The sequence below is a fragment of the Callospermophilus lateralis genome, chromosome 17 (assembly GCF_048772815.1).
Source record: "Callospermophilus lateralis isolate mCalLat2 chromosome 17, mCalLat2.hap1, whole genome shotgun sequence".
In the NCBI taxonomy this organism is placed as follows: domain Eukaryota; kingdom Metazoa; phylum Chordata; class Mammalia; order Rodentia; family Sciuridae; genus Callospermophilus; species Callospermophilus lateralis.
In genome coordinates this window covers 67,663,245-67,681,246 of record NC_135321.1, presented here as the reverse complement: position 1 = coordinate 67,681,246, position 18,002 = coordinate 67,663,245, and positions in this window count along the sequence as shown.

Genomic DNA, 18,002 nt, shown 5'->3' with positions numbered 1-18,002 from the left:
CTCACCCACCAGAAGTCTAATACTGCAGGTATCCAGAGACCAAAGTTCCTGACTAGATCACACTTGAAGTCATAACTGTATAGATGGATATCATGAACATCTGGTGGGGTTTCCCAACTTCACCATGTGGATAGGCCCACATTTGGCCATCGCGAAGTCCATGGGAAACTTGGAAGAGAATGAAATGGAGTGACATCTAAAAGGGGACAATTTGTATCAAGATCTAAATCTCCTGCCCTAGACTGATGAGCTGTGCTCCAAGAGGACTTTTTCACCAAGGTGGGCTGGGCTGGGAATCCAGGTGTCTACAAGACTTTGGGAATGTCAGCCTGGACTCATGGAATTATGTTTTATTCTTTACATTCTCAGCACTGTTTGTCTGTTGGGTGGGGTAGCTCATGGTCTTGATTTAGCAACTCCACGGTGTGAACCAGAAGACACCATCCATGCTTCCTACAACTCCCAGAGGTGTCTTGGGCTTGGGGACCCTTCCTACCAAGGCCACACACAATTTCTTCTTCTCCAGGCACAGGCTTCAATTTCCACACCCCCATTTCTTGGAAGTGTTGCTTTTCATAGGACTACACATGGATACCTTGACCCTAACCAAAGAGCTGGACCAGGAGGAAGGACTCACCCAGCAGAATGGCCATCAGAACTTCAGTCTGACACCAAGACAGGTGATACCTCCCATTCATTTTTACACATCCCACAAGTCCCTCTGTCTACCCTCATACCCAATACAGACTGAGCATGGGCCATTTCTGTTCTGTAGCTGGTGAAAATGCAACTATTGCCCTCAAAGTAGAAATGATCAGTGTAGGTGCCTGAAAGTTATGTTGTACCCCGACTATAGTGCTTCTAAATCAACTGCCAGCCAAGGTATAGAGGGACATAGTGATAGCACTGAACATGAGTCCTATATGGAGATCTGGCCCACCAGGGGTCACATAACCCTAGGTCCTATAATGAAAGCACACTGGTATCTTCCTGCACTGTTGTGAGTCTTCCTCAATGGGGCCCATCCAGTCCTCAACTCTTCCCTGGACCACAGAATCTCTTCTCTAAGCCTGGGCCAGTGAAGGGCAGTGGGTCCCAGCAGAACTTCTCCTACAGGAGCCACATGAGAAAGCAGAGGTGTTTAGTGAGGACAACCATGACCCTCCATACCCCGAACACCCTCCTGGCTTCCCAGCACCTTCTGCTGTGCTGCAACTGTCCCAGACCCAGGACTTCACAAAGGCCCCTTCATCCCTGGAGGCTGAGCACTACAGGCTCCTCTGCCCAAAAGAAGAGTCCTCATCTCTATCCCCCTCCTGATGCCAATCTATGAAGTGAACTACAGATTGACACCCAATGCATGCAGGAAAGACACCCTACTCTGGGTCTCATCTCCAGGTCTCTGGAAAGAAACATATGGCTCTGGGGCTGATTCCTATTGCCCAGCATCTGAGAGGAATGTCAGTCATCAGACCCCAGAGAAAGAAGAAGAGGCATTGAAGACAGTAGGATAGGTATCGGGTGAGCCAACCTCTCAGGCAGGGTCTTGGTGAGATCTCACCTTCACTACATCCTGCAACACAAGGGGCAAAGATCCTTGTCATTCAGAACTGATCCTGCTAGTCCTCAGGAAAGGGAGGGCAAGGAGAGGGCACTGGGAATGTAGGAGGAAGGCCAAAGGTGGGAACTGGGAAGGGAGAAGGAGAGAGGTGCATACCTGGGGCAAAGCTATACATGGCGGGAGTTGACTGTCAAGAGTGAAGAAAAAGCATTTAGTAGAGAAATGTTCTCATGGCTGCTGCCTTCTGCTGTGGTGTCTGTGCTACTCTGTGGGGTGAGGACTGAGAGGAGGAGGTATCTGCAGATTCCATTCCTCAGGGTGCACAGATGCAGGGCCAAGCCCTTGCCTCCATATTTAGCCTGCACCTTCCACTGATGCTGGAAGAAAAACAGAACAAAAGCTTAACAGAAACCCAGTCATTATGTTGTTTACATAGCCTCAGTTAATTTAAGGGGCCTTCTCTGTACATCCCTTCATGAACTGTGTCCCATAACCATCTCTGTTACCAATTGGCTGAGGATTCAAACATCCATCTGGAGAGCAACCACAAATAGGAAAAGTGCACCTCCCTTAATATTATCCGTTCTCAGTTTCCAGGGCCAACATATCCCAGATCTTAGCATTCACAGCCCTAAGAGTGAATGACAGTGACCCTCAGTGTCCAGTGAGAGCAGCTCTGCCATTGTGTTCCTGACAGGAGGAACGAGTAGCTACTGAGAGTTCCCTGGAACTCTTTCAACAACCAGACCTAGTAGCTCTTAGCAGCTCTCCATTGCTCTCTGTCATTCTCTTTCATAACTGTCCTCAGGGTGACCTTCCAGGTCTGCTTTCAGTGCCAGCAGCCTTTCCTGTAACCAGTTCTTAGTAAAATCAGCTCTACCTGCTCTACTTGAGATAAAAGGCATGCATAGGTTGAATATAACAATGTACTTGAGGCCTCACTAGGAGTTATGCTGCACCACAAGGGTAAGTGTAAAAGGAACTTTTTGCATAAGGAGATTGGGAAGGAAGCTCATTTACTTAAAAAGAAAAAACAAGGTGGGCTCAAGCACACACAGTATCCTTCCAGGAAACCATGGGACTTCCCTGAGGTATGGGTAGGAAGAGGCTCCTCATACAGCAGACCAAAACCAGCTAAGGAGATTCAAAATGGTGGTACCATTGAAAGAGACTGAAGGATGGAGTGATCTCAAATATACTTTGACCAAATATAATTCTAGGTCACAGTGACATAATTGGGTCAGCCATGAATGTCAAAGACAGGGAAACCAATGTTTTTCTTTCCTTTTGGTATTTTTGGTGGTACGGGTTATTGAACTCTGGACCTCACACATGCTAGGCAAGTATTTTATCACTGTGCCACAACCCAAGCCCCCAAAGTTTTCTTTAAATGCCTTTTGGAAAGTGTTGGCCCTTTCTCTTCTGTCTCATGTAAGAGAGATGTTTGGAGCCTTCCGTCTTTTAAACCATCATAGAATTTTCTAGAATTGGCAATGGGGATGGCATTTTACTTAGATAGCTTATTTCTGATCCTGGGGAAGAGGCTAGATATCCAGGATGAACAAATATTCAGCATCACAAAGGGCTTCCTGCATAGGTGGACAAGGCTTGGTTTCTAGGGAAAGAAGTCATGGCCCCCTTTGAAACTTCAGCTAACAACACAGTCAAGATACATTCTGCCTGTTGTCATTACTCCCCAGATGGCAAGCCAGACAGGCATCCTACAGATCACTGATAACAATTTTAGAAAACAGGGGAGTGATGGACCACGTAAGTTGGAGCATCATTCAAGAACTGAGGTGAGCTGGGGCAAGCTGATCCATCACCCTGCAAGATCCCCACCTACACACATGGGTGATGGCCACTGCAGAAGCACACTGTACACAGGCCCTGAAGTTCCTGACACACCACTAAGCATGCACAATTCAATGACTCAAATTCTTTTTTCCCAAAGCATACAGTAAATGAAAGTGAGGAAACACAGAGTGAGATTGGGGCTAACTAATAGTGTTAGTGCTTTTCCAAATGCTAGTTAGCATAAATTGGGACCAATAGCATTTGTCTTTTTCCAGAGCCTTACAGGCATAAGCTTGGACACATCACAGTGATGCAAGGGCAATATAAACCCCTAGACTACCACACTTGGTCAGAGAAAGCCAGCTATCAGGTCCCCTCTTGCACTGCAGGAGTTCGATACATGTTCTTCAATAAATCCTACTGTTACACTCACTCTTCCTGGTCTGCAGAGTTCATTCTTTGAATTTGCAAGAAAGATCCCAGGAAAAGGAATTGATGGTGAGCCACTGGGTTCTGCATTGACATAGAAGTGTATAAACCACCTTTGAGAGGAGCACAAATTCTTAGCTGCAGAAAAATGCACTTCACACAGTCTTAACCTGCCAGCGGAAGCAGAAAAAACCCAGTTTCACCTGCTAACAGGGGTAGAAAATCAAGATTCTTCTTTCTGTGCCCAAATTGGGGCTTCTATGGAGGGTGACTGAAATGGAGCAACAAACTGTCTCCTTCATTTCTGCAGTTCTATACTCCTTATAGAAATAACTCTCTCTTTCAAAAATAATTAATGTCTGTCACCCATCTAAAATTCAGTAGAGCACCTGCTAGTCTAAAGCCACAAGTGTCAGACTTACTGGAGGAGGCTTGTTCAATATCTTTTGTCACTAAAGTAGAAATGTTGGTCAAGCTCAGCTTCAACCTCTCTCTGAGGAATACAACACATCAATGGATCCATTAAGTGTTTGCTTTTTTTTCCACTTTAAGACTGACTGGACTCAATGGTGGGAAGGGGTCCCTTACCTGGTGTATCTTGGATCCTAACACAATGTCTTAGTCTGATCCAAGGTCTTTGAAAAACAGTAAGACACTAATCCCCAGAGGGTGAGCCACATTGTCTATTGCTCCAGTTTTCTTCCCTTCTTTTCCTTTCTGTGTCTCTCTCACACATGCGCTGTAAACATCATGTAGATTCTGATTTCTTATACTCATTTAAATCCCAATTGTTTCAATAGAACACATGAATGAGGTTTTGAGGAATTTTCAATCCTTGGCGCTCCTGTTAGGACCCAAATCCCATGCTGTCTCTGGTGAGCTTCACTCAGGAGCAAGGTCCCATTCTCTGGGTTTCCAAACCCTGCCTGTTCAGAGAAGAACCCTGCCAGTTCATCCCTCTCCTAGTCTAGACTTCAGATTAGGAACTTTGCCTCCACCAGGGGAGAGAGGGAAAAAAATTTTTTTTTCCCCACAGCATGGAGGGGATTCTGGTGTTCAGAACCCAGGAAGAAAAAGACACAGCATGACAATCCACAATTCAAAGTCTCTTTAAATATATTAGATTTAATGTTTGTGCTAATGCAACAGGATTGTAGTGGCCCTAAGAATGAGTATGATAAGAAATATATTAGGACAGACTAGAATCTTCTTTAGGGCACTTAACCTAGAGGGACATGGCTCTCTTTTAGCATAATAACTAGGTTCCTCAAGAACATGTAACTCTGTTTATACTGCCCCCACAATGCATGGCAAAACAGTACAGAAAAACAGAAGATCACTCCTTTGAAGAGGGAAATGACACAGGAAAGGATTTTTGAATAATGCATTGGTCAGCACAACTAATATGTTATGAAGGCCTCAGAATGTGGTCACTCATGTCTTGAGGATCATAGTACTTTGTGGTGCTAAGAGCAACTACTCCACCTAGCAGGATTCAAAGGGTGGTCATCCATGGCTTTCAGGTCCACATGGCACTGAGGGATACCTCAATATGCCAATGGAGGGATGCCAAAGGAGGTCTTCTTCCCCATTGTCTTTTAGATGGGTTATACTCCACCTGGCACCCGACTCCTTGAAGAAGTATTTGGAAACATTGGTATTTCTTTGACACTCAGACCCTAAAGAAGTGTCTGGTATTTTCCTGAGCCCAAGCTTGGCCTGAATACCAGCTGGAGGATGTGGAAAAATAGCCTCCTGAGGCAAGTATAAACCGTAATCCAGTTTACACTTAAACATAAATTGTAAAAGGGAGAAAAAAGTGGCCACAGGTACCCTATACATAACAAGCTTTTTTTTTCTTCCTGGAGACACAACCCAAAATTATGCAACCAATGTAAATTAGATTCTTCACTCTTGGCTACACTAAAAAAATGCAATCCAAAGATTCTCAAGCTATATCAGCACCAATATTTTCAGCAAATAGAATAGAACTTTACTGGCTCTAAGTATGAGTATGATTGCAAATCTATCAGGAAAGGCTAAAATGGAAAGCAGTTTCTCTTAGAGAAGGATCAAATACAGAAAAGCCTTTTTTCTAAACACTTATACCCTCCCTACTCAGGTTTTGCCAACAGAGCCCCAACATGCTGAGGAAATAGAAAATCAGGAGGAATGCACTTCAGCTCCTTCCTATACCTACAAGTCATAGGAAAGAGTCCCAAAAGACTCATTATAATACACGTCACTTTTCTCTGCAAGACTTGAGACAAATTAAGAGTGACTTAGAAAGATTCCAGGATGACCTTGATAAATATACAGAGATATTTCATGGCATTAACCAAACTTTGACGTACCTTGGAAAGACATAATGATGTTAATGAACCAAATTCTCTCTAGCACTGAACACTAGGATGCTTTATGGGTGGCTGAATCCTCTGGGGATGAATGATATATAGTGCAAGTCACAGGAGGCCTTCTCCTTCTAACTGAAATGGACTCAGAAGAAACATAGCCAACAAAGCAATAGGCAGTTCTCTAGGAGGATCAAAAATGGGATACAGATGGGTCACATGGGGCAATGGAAGGGAAAGTACTTTCAGGATTGTGTGGTACAGGGCTTTAGGAAAACCCATACTAAATCTCCAAATTATTACAAACAATCTGGAGAATGCAGAAACTTCCACAAACATTTTAGAAAAACTAAGGGAAGCATTAATTAAATACACCACAACATCCCGTTTCCCCAGCATAACAACCTGAAAAACAAATTCATAACTCAATCATTAGGAAAAAATTACAAAATCAACTGCAAAAGGGAGACAACACTTTAGATAGTTTCTTAAAACATGCCACTTGGGTGTTTTACAATCATGACCAAGAGGAAGAGGAGGAAGAAGATGAGGAGAGAGAGAGGAGAGAGAGAGAGAGAGAGAGAGAGAGAGAGAGAGAGAACAAAAGAAAGCAACTGCCCTTATGACAGCCCTACAGATGGCTAAATCCAGTAGACAAGGTCCCCAGAGTGGTATTGCTCCCACCATAGCTGGCTAGAACTGTGGCCAAGAGGGACATTACAAGAAAGACTGCCCATGAAACAAAGCAATGCCACCAACAACCTAACCTGTCACTGAAGTGGATCACAGGTGTTTCGAATACGCACACAGGCTAGGACCAGTGGACAAATCCCTCACTTCAAACAGTCCAACAATAGGAATGATGGGTCCTGGGGAATCCTTCTTAGGTTCCAACTATTCAGACTGTTTTATTTCTGTACAGGAGCCTAGGATGACCTTGACTGTCGAGGAACGGAAAATTAATTTCTTTCTTGACACTGGTACCATTTTTTCTAATGCCTCTCAAACCTTTGATAAGTCCATCTAATTGACCTTGACTCTTCTACCCCTGCCTCAGGAAGACCTGAGCCTGGCAGGCCAAAACCAAAGTGAGCTGAGGCAAGCCGATCTGCTATCCTTCTGCAACAAATCCTGCCCACAGTGGGGATGCCCACTGCACAACTTTTCCAAACCCCAATTAGCATAAACTTGACCAATAGTATTGGTTCTCCTTACAATTAATAAAGACAATAAATATTTTTTACTCAGGAAAAAAGTGAAGTTGAACCAATGGAATTCCCAAGTGCAAAACAATTTCTGACTACCTACATGCATTGTTTAGAATATTTATTTTTTAATTACAGATGGACACAATATCTTCATTTTATTTTCATGTGGTACTGAAGATCAAACCCAGTGCCTCATGCATGCTAGGTGAGTGCTCTACACACCTCTGAGCTGAAACTTCAACTCACAACCCTGCATTTCCATGAATTCTAAAGACAATGTGCAGTGTGAGAAAGGTTGTCTAGTGTTGCATTTCACATGGTGTAATACGGAAATGACACATTAAGATATCATAAAAACAGTGCATAAATACTTTTCTCTCTTTACTGAATTCAAGAGGTTTAAAGATGTATGAAGTTTTGAAGCATTTTGGTGATGGCTTTCCATGATAGAGAGTTGCTGTCTCAGGGTGCCAGGAACATATGGGGCGTTCTGCTAACGCTACAATCTGAGAGCCACTGGTACTCCAACCACAGAACTGCTAATACTAAGGGAGCTAGTTGTACTCTGCCTATTTGTGATTGCATCTAAATTAATCCAAAGAAGCCTAAGATGTTTGAGAACCTCTTCTCTCCTGATGCTAATTCTGAATTTCCTTCCTGCCCCATACATACCAGGATATGAAGGTTTTAATGCTTAGTGGGTGAGCAACATGCAGAAAGGGCACTAAGAGAACAACTTCCTCTGTAAGCAGCCCAAACATGTGTTCATGCAGGTTTACTCATGTGAGAGTTCTTCAGTTCTTCCAAATAATGTCCCCTCTGCACATCACCACATCAGCCTACATCTACCTGGAGAAGGCCACATTTTCTTGCAGCAGTGCACTTTGTGCTTACTTCTGAATCTAGGCCTCAGGGGCCTCTTCTGTATATTGACAATTCTTCCTTATTTACTTTCCCTTGTTCCTTGAAACAAAGCTCTATTACATCTTGTGGTTCTCATTTACACTTTCAGTGTTATTTGTACTTCACATATGATACCACACATACATATATACACATGTATGCATAGATTCATATGTCTACTTATACACATATATGTGTTCCAATTCAAATTACAAGGGTGAATATTGTTTACTGGCTGTATCATGAATGATATGCTCAATAGAATAGTGGCTTTCTGGGGTGGAATTTATTTCTGGTTACCATGGGCATGCCATGGAATCAGGGAGAGTGATTAAGGAATAACTGTAGGAATTAAGAAAATTGTTTGTGAGAAAATACTTATCAAAATAGTGCCCAGTCTGGGTTCAAATATCTTTGAGACTTAAAACAACACTTGTATTCCCAATTATCTAGATGCAAGACTCTGGATGAGAAACCTAATTACTCTAAGAAAGATAAGGGCATATTGTTCAATGTCTACTTAAGAAAAGGCCAAGGGGCTGGGGTTCTAGCTCAGTGCCAGGATGCTTGTCTAGGATGTGTGAGGCCCTGGGTTTGAGCCTTAAGAGTAAATCAAACAAACAAACAAATAAATAAATCATGTCCATCGGCATCTACAGGAAAAAAAAAAACTTAAAAAAAGGAAAATCCAAAATGACAACAGAAAGTTTTCTCAGACAAAAGACCCAAGAGCCCTACAAAAATTGAGATAAACAATAATGTGAAAGAACTCTTGTCAAATTGAGTAATAAACTCCACTCCATAAAAGATAACATTAAATTATCTGCCCTGCAATATGTAAGGAGTGGTATAGAGCAGGCATTTTGATCTTTAATTTACCTCATTACATTAGTCATCTTTCTGTGGCTTTGAAAGCATATGTAAGGTAAACCAATTACAAGGAAGAAAACTTTATTTTGACTGAACATTTCAGAGATTTCTTTCTATGTATACTTGGTCAGCTTCATGGTTCTGGAGACTCCCTGGAGGCAGAACATCATGGCAGAGATCACATATTGGAGTAATGCTGCTCACCTCATGGCAGCTGGGAAGTAGACAGCATGAGGCCAGGATCCCAATATCCTCCTCAAGGGCATGTCCACAACCATGCAACCTCCTTCCAGCAGGACCCACCGCCTACTGTTTCATCACCTCTCAATATTGCCAGAGGCTGATGAGGAAATATTTATAGACCTTTCGTGGATATTTAAGATCCAAATCACAACACATATTTCATTCTATACTTCCTACATCAGGATGCATATGCCTAACACTGCATGCTGGTATTTGGAATTCACAGCTGTGACTTAAGCAAGGTCAAACTGGGTCTCACATGTGGACTGGTGTGAATCATACAGAGATATGGGATTCTGACTACATTCTGGCAGTGAATGAACACTTTGGTTGTTATCTCTTTGGGAGGGGTAAGCACATTTCATGAGAGGGTGGAAGAGAGAGCCAACTACAAGTGGTAGTAGTTCAGTTTATCAGTCGGTTCTCTGCTTCTCAGGCACATATCATAACTGTCTTTCCTGAACTTCTCTGAATATTGGTTCAGCCAAACTTAATTTTCTGCTTGTCCACCCTGGGACATGCTGCATTCTATAAGGAAGATTATTCAATGTTACTGTAATAGTTAATTCCATGTACTGATTTGGCTAGGCACAAATACCCAGCAGTTTGGGCCAAACACCAGTTAAATGTTACTGTGAAAGTTTTTGTTTTGGGCGTGGGGTGGGAATTCGTATATCCACTCAGTGGACTTTGATTAAAACAGATTACCTTCCACTGTCGGGGGTCTCATCTACTTCATACATATATGGCCCCAGGAAGCAGACATCAATTGCCATGTCCCTTAAATACATCTACTAACAGACACCTAAATATTTTTCCACTTCACAACTATTGCTACTACTTCAAGACAAACACACACACACACACACACACACACACACACACACACACACCTGAGGTGGGGTAGTTAATACAAACTCAATACACAAGTAACTCTCCATAGGTATCTCATCTTCATATACAAGCTCACACACTCCCAAATATGAAGAAATAACTCTGTCTTCCAAAATGCAGAAGCCTGCCATCTGCACACCACACAATGAATATATTCATACGACTGCTCCACAAAATTAGTAACCGACCAGCCTTCACACACTCAACTATATGTGCATGGGTAATGAAAATAAAATTTATTCAAAATCCCTTGTACAAAAACATGATGTCCAGAATGTACAAATATCCCTCCTCCATTTCCCAACTATAATAATCACATTGCAAGTGCAGAGAAAACTACCCAAATGCCTTCCTTAACATAGCCCATATGCAAACACATGTGTATCCAAACTCCCCAGGGTGTGTTCATGGGAAAACTATATATATACAAGACCACCACAAGAAAAATATTACAAAAACCAGAGCTGACTTTCCCTTGATCTCTCATATCCACACAGAACAAGAAGATGACCATCACCACTTCATCTGACCCACACTTCTGAACACATACCACATTCTCGTCAGGCAGTCGAAACAGAGCAAGATCCAAATTATGAATGCACATCAACACATTAGGGACCCCGCCACCCCATCAAAGGAACAGTGAAAACAACCAGAGCCCTCTGAACTCCTACTAACCCTCCAGGACCAGCGCAGCGTCTCATGCTCTCACCCAAACAACCACCCCGTGATCTCATGCCCATCAAAACGGAAGGAAAACTTCCTGGCACCCAGAAATATCCACAGGGGCCCCCAACAGCCCAGCAACGCATACGTGAAACCATATCATCAACTTCACTGCCGCCATAAACAAGCACCACAAATTAATAAGACAACATGACTCTCTTTATTGCACAGGACTTGTGGTCACCCGGTTCTCCCATCATCATTTAGGTGCTCTGTCCAGACGAACCCCGCAACAGCCCACCTACGATGGCCCGTCAATCACGGGGTGACTACAGCAGAATCAACACACTTGGCTCAGTGTGTTCCCTTCTGCAAAGTTGCTAAGGCCAGGGAAATGAGCGTCCTTCAGCTAACAACCCTGATGCCAGGTGACAGTGTCCTCTACATTCACAGGTTTCAGGTGGAACAAGAAGATGACAGTCACCACTTTGTCAGACACCTACAGGAGCCTCAGACCTGCTGACCAGGACTGCGCTTCTCAGGCACCAAACAGGTGCCCTGGAGCCGGGTTTCACACAGGCTGCAAGGGACATGGATGGAGGATGCTTCGACGTGGGCGCCACACTGGCCATCTCACCCCTCACTGCCAGGCCTGCTGCAAGCGGCCTGCATCCCCTGGGTTGCCTGGCGAGGCGCAGGGGCCAGAGGAACGGGCAGGGACATAGTAGGAACGGAAGAGGTTCGTGGGTCCAGTACCTAGAGGCTTATGGGACTGAGTCTGGACGCCGCCATGGGAGCCCAGCTGGCCGTTGGGAACCCACTGTCTGTGCTCGCGCCTGTGCCTTTCCCAGCAGGAGCCCCAATGCACCTTGGAGCCTTTGCATGGCAGCCTGTGCGCGCACCCTTCCAACCAAGCATGTGCTCAGGCGCGAGGGATGCAGGAGGGACACCCGTTGGCCCTGCAAGAGGAAGAAATGGGCAGGGAAGCCTGCAAGGTGTCTCCGGAGAGAAGGCTCCCCATAAAGAGCATCTGGGCTGGTCCTTCATTCAGTGGGAGCACCTGAAATGACAAAGTGATCTTCGCAGTTACAAACTGCTCATGCCTACAGTAGAGACCACCCTGCTGCAGTCCTTGGAAGCTAAGGAAGCTCTCTACCCTGTGCTCCTTCCCATGGCCAGTTTGCACAAATTGAATTTGACTAGTGTTATCATATGAGCACCTGTGGTATAGCAGTTTGAAGCAGTGCAAACTGATTGCATGGGTAAGGGCTGAAGCTCAGTGGCAAAGCACTGACCAAGAGGATACAAGACCCTGAATTCGACCTTGGTTTAGCAAATAAAATTTGCTTTGAAAAATCTGGTCTCCAGCATTCATTACAGTGTATAATTATTTTTTAAAAAATTTAAAAAACCTGTGGAATGAGAACAGAGTTTTTCTGCACTGCATATTTTATATCACTGCTTCGAAATAACAAGGGAAGAAAGAATGGAAGAAGCTTCTTTTTAGTGCCTGAATATCATGGTTTGCCCCCCTCCTGCCATTTATTGAAAAGACTTATAATAAGGTGTTAATATTTCATGAACACCAAACTGTGTGTTTTGCAAGCCAGGGATGGGAGAAAAAAAAATCATCACCAACAAAAACAACAAGAAAAAAACACTTTATACATAAAACACAATCCATACCCCACAGTTTTTTAAGAGTACTGACTGTGTATACCGGTGATTTTGTGGCTCATGAGAGCCATGGTTCACTGGTCCTGCCCATCATTGGAAGCAAAGACAATTTGGTTGTTGAAAGAGAGGGTCACCTGTCACACCCCTCTCCTGTGGATTTTAGAAACTACTTCAAAATGACCCGGAGGCACACACCACTTGTGTCACCCCTGAATTGCCTGAAGGGAACTCAAAGTTCTTCTATACCTATTAGAGCTCTTCCTGGAAGTTCTGCCCAGCCCCCCCCCCCAGGCCAGCTGTCCTTGGCCCCTCCCCCGCTACAGAATGTCTGGATCCAACATTCCACTGTGGTTTACATTTAAACTTTGGCCAGCTTGGCTCAGTTGGACCCTGAGCATCTGTTACAGACAGGTCACTCTCTGGGTCCTGTACTGACGTTTCCCACTGTGGAGACTGTGAGACACTGTGTCAGGTGTCCTGCCTGGCCTTCAGAAGGAGGTGAGCCTGGACAGTCAGGGGTCTGTTATCTGAGGGCAGTCACCCCAAAAACCCTTGGGAGTAAGAATGGAGCACTTACCCTGTGGTCAACTGATTGAACAGAAGTAAGGGAAGGAAAGAGCCTTAGACAATACACTTGAAATGGCCCAGGAAGCCCTGGGAAGACTGATACTGCTCATGGGGAGGAGGGCTCCTAAGACCCAGGTCCAGTCTAATCCGGGGAAGTACACTGGGTCAGCAGAAAGGAGAGAGGCCACGGGATTGATTCCTTGTAGAATGGACACAGGTCACTGCATGGTTTTTTCGGCAGTCACAGATGGGGTCCCAGTGAGGCCTTCCTGGAGTCAAGATGCTGAGCCCTGTGTCCATTCTTCAGACACATGGAAGCTGCCTGGGATATCATTCTGAGGGGACTGACTGGGAGTCTCAGATCATAAGTGGGCAGGGGTAAGAAGTGTTCTTAGTTAGAAAACTGCCCAATGGGGATCTCAATGACCACAGATGCAGTGCGATATAGTCTCTGTGGGTGAGGCTGCAGGGCACTCCAACTGCCATAGCCCAGGGTCCCTCACAGACTTCCTGCCCAGGAAAACTTCTCCTTCCATTCAGACAGCAGGTGTCATTGATTCCAGAAGGGCAGGGAACCCAGGAAACCTTAGCCAACATAGATTTGGGCCTCTGGGGGATCTTCTGAATCCTTACCACTTTCACACTCTGTGTGTGTAGCCTCAGCTCATTGTTTTCAAGACAACACAGAAGACTTTTGCTTATCTTCATGGTTTGGTTGGTACTCCATGATAAGGGAGCACATGTGGGGTGTTCTTCATTTTCCAGGATCACGTTTGAAGATGACTGGGTTCTTTTGAAGACAAGAAGGAGAATAGCACACAGTTAGGAAGGGGCTCTACTCATATTGTCATTGGAACTTAGGCAGCTGTCCCGATGGATACATGCAAGTGTTGAAGTGTGGTACACCTCCCATTCTTTGACCTCACTCAGCATAATGTCCTGGTGAACAGGAATGTGCTCCCAACAACTTGCTACAGGTAGCAGCTGGTGCAGGCCTGAGTCTCTGGGACACTTTCCTTCCCATTGTTAGGAGTGCAAAGGAAAAGGACATCAGAATGGCTCTAATTCCCAGGCCCAATAAAAAAATGACCAGTGTCTGTGAAAACCTCTGGAAAACCCCAATCCTCACCATCCCATCAACTTCATAAACCTCAGTAACCTTTGCTGGTCAGCCCTGGAGAGGATCTCCGGGACTCAGTGTCTATCACATAGACCTCTTCCCTGGGAAAGGAGCTCCCTGCATTATGGCAGCAACCAGTGAGCACTAGGATCACAGATGGCCAGGATCTGTCCCCCATTCGTGTTTGGTGTGGGAAGTGCTGGGAGAAGCACCCACATGCTGGGTGCTCCTGGGTGAACTACAGAATTCCTCAGCCTCTAGCTAGGCAGAGATCTCAATCAGGTGTTTCTTGTTTGTGTGTGGATGCCTAGGAATAAAGTGGAGGGGTATATAAGGAGTATTAGCAAAAGGAAGGCTGAGGAGGTGATGGGGGAATAGGTTTAGAACCTGTCACCTTCACAAGTGACCCTAAAGTCCCTGCATCTGCCCTGGAGAAGGTCCCTTTCCTGTTGGTGAGAATGAGGAGGAGCATGGTGCCACTGAATAGAGTCAAGTTGATCCATTTCTAGGGAGTCACCTAGGAGGCCAATGGAGTGTCTGCAAAGGATGCACAAGGGGCCTCTCAGAATCAGAAAAAGCTGAGGTGTCACAGTCAACTGGGAATCCTGGTGTACTGAAAATGAGATTTCTCTGGGTAGAACTATGACTAAAGGAACGGAGCAAGAAATTCACTCAGGGACCTTTGCAAACTGCACAATTTCCCTGCCCAAGGGCCCTGAGCTGTGAGCATTTGTTCGCAGATTTCCACTGAGTAAGAAACTGGGGGTCCTCAATCCTGCTGTCATTTTCCCTCCCCCATTCTCCGCTTTGCTTTGCCTCCACAGCATCTGCATCGCGGAGACCAGGCATGAACTTCAATCCTGGTGCCCACATGTCTGCATTCAGGGGCCTACCCTTTCTTCCAGCTGCCCCTGTGCCAACACACCAGCCATTCTGGGAGTTGCCCCTGGCACCAAGGGTGACTGCACCTATCTCCCAGGGTAACCCTCTAGTGCTGTCCACTTACCCTGGACAGTCATATGTGCCAGGGCTGTCCACCTCTGGAAAACATGGGCCACAACTGAGGCCAGTGGGGCCTCCTCATATTCACAACATTATCCACACTCAGACACCCCTCAACTGGAGGGCCCCAGGGGCCTTCTGTGGGGGTGTGGAGCATCCTGCTCCATTCCTCACAGCACCTTCTGCCCTGAGGACCACTGTACCTGCCTCAGACAGTGGAGGGATTCAAAACTATGGGATCCACTGGCACCTGGGCCTTCGCCCTCCAGCACCACGACCATTTGCCCAGATGGCCCCCATCATGTTCCCAATGAATGCACGCCAATGGCCAGGTACAGTGTACGGGGAGGGCACACTACCCACCTTCCCAGCTGCAGTGCCACTAGATGACTCCAGCAGACCTCCCAGCGTGTATGAGAACTTCCGGCGCTGGCAGCGCTTCAAGACCCTGGTCCGCAGGCACCTTCCTCAGACTCCTGATGTGGAAGCACTTTCCTGCTTCCTCATGTGAGTGTTCTCCTCAGGCTCCCCCTTGAGCTCTGTCAGGAGGAAAAGCATGGGTTGGAAAGAGGAGGCTGGGATGTAGGGGAACTGGACGAAAGGTCCTGAGGGTGAGGGGACAAGCTGAGACCAGGGAATGAAACGTGCCTTATGTCCGGTGCCTATCACAGCCCTGTGAGTGCAGGCAATCTTTGTCTCCAATGATCATCACCATCACATGGAGGACTCAAGGTCAGAGGAGGTTCCTGGGGGTAATGTGGGCCAGGAATCGAAGTTGGCTGTCTGACTGACTCCATGCCTCCCCCAGTCATTTCACCTTCCACCATAGACCTGATTGTTCTCAGCACCAGGGACATCCCAACCACAAGTGGGTTTAGTGGTGCTGGCTCCAACACAGAAATCTATGGCTCCCCATACACATTGTCATGAACTCCTGATCAGGACCCTCTGGTGATGTCACACTCGAGGGGAAGCTGTCTTTGGATACTGCATGGGCATGTTCAACTTTGCCCCAGTTTGTAACTGCTCCCAGGCCATTCTGTGCCCTGTCTTCAGTCAGCCTGGGCCACCATGATGCTATGGAAAATTTGTGAAAAAACAAAAAGGCATTCCTTTCTCACAGTTCTTTAGTCAGGATTCCCAGGTAAAGGGTAACTGACCTAAAATCCCATGATTGCTCTCTCTCCTCCTTGCTTGAAAAGACAGCTGGCTCACCTGTGTCCTCACAGTGTCTCCTCCTTCTCCCAGAAGAACACTAATGCCCTCATGAGGCGCCACCCTCAGGATCTCATCTAACCTTCTAAGCACTAAATGCAGTGTCCAGATACCATTCCATTAGGGGTTAGGGCTTCAACAGGTGAATGTTGGGGGATAAAAACATTCATCACATAGTACACCTCAATGATATTTGAGGAATCCAATCACAGTCATGCTGGTCAATGCAGCCCTTGGTGTTCAAGTTTTGTATAAGTATCCTGGAGTCCCAATGTCAATACTTTGAGTTGAACATCATGGGGCAAATAAAACAAAGGTAGGAAATTATGCTGTTGGTCTACTGATAAAGGAGGGTGACCTTGTGGACACTGATCCTGATGAATTCCAGCCCAGTGCTTCGGTCTCTGTCCCGACGAGAGCCCACCATGACCATGGAAGAGGGCCTGAGGAAGGGTTTGCAGGAATGGCAGCGCACCAGCAACTTTGATCGGATGGTCTTCTATGAGACTGCAGAAAAGTGAGCCAGTTTTCAAGGCCCAGAGCCTACTGATGGGGGATCATGGTTTGCACAGCAAGGTCTGGTACAGACTGTCACCTACCTATGTTTTGGCTCCGAGGCATCTAGCTCTCCAAATAGCGGCTCCTTCTAGCTTGAGGCCTGGGCATTCTCTCGGCAACAATCCCAGAAACTCCAGGCTCCATACTCTTGATTCCAACTCTGCCTTGAGGTTCAGGGTCAGGATGGGGAGGAGGTACCAGCCCAGCCAGAGGGTCTGCTGCTGCTTTGCTGGCTCTGCAGAGGGGAAAAGTTGCACTAGATTCACTCGGGCCACCTGCCTGGGAACTGGTACCTCTTTCTAGAGTGAGGTCCATTATAACTCATCAAAGTGGCCACTACTTCAACCTGATGTTCCAGAAGAGGGTGGTGGTGGGGAGTGCATTGTCAGGGCCAGCCACCACCTCAGGTGCCCCCAGGACATGTCTCTGGTCCTTACTGCCTTTGCTCTATGTAATCCCAGCCTTTCTAACAAGGGAAGGGAAGAACCCACCCTCCTTGGAAGAAACCCAATGTTCTCAGCTTAGCTTTCACTTCCACATGACCCTGCCTGTAATTTGGTCTCCCAGGTGATCCTTTCAGGGCCCAAGGTCCCAGCCTCGGTACCCCTGAATTGGGTCAGGACCTCTGGTGTTCCCGGATATAAATCACATCCCTGACCAGTTTCTACAACTAAACTGATGATGTGGTTCCTCCTGGCAGAAACAGGAGAGAGCCAGAACAAGGATCAGCTAGGGGCCCTGCCTGGGTCCCTCAGATCTGATTCCCTTAAGGTGCTAGTTGATGTAGTGTTTCCCGAGAACTCTAGTTCTTCCTCTGTAGCAGCTCCCTCCTGTCACTGGCCGGACCTAGTCCAGGACGCAACTCCACATTCCTGCCACTAGCTCCTGACTGGTAGCTTAGAATACTCCATCGCCTAGAATCCCACACCAGCACCTGCCTG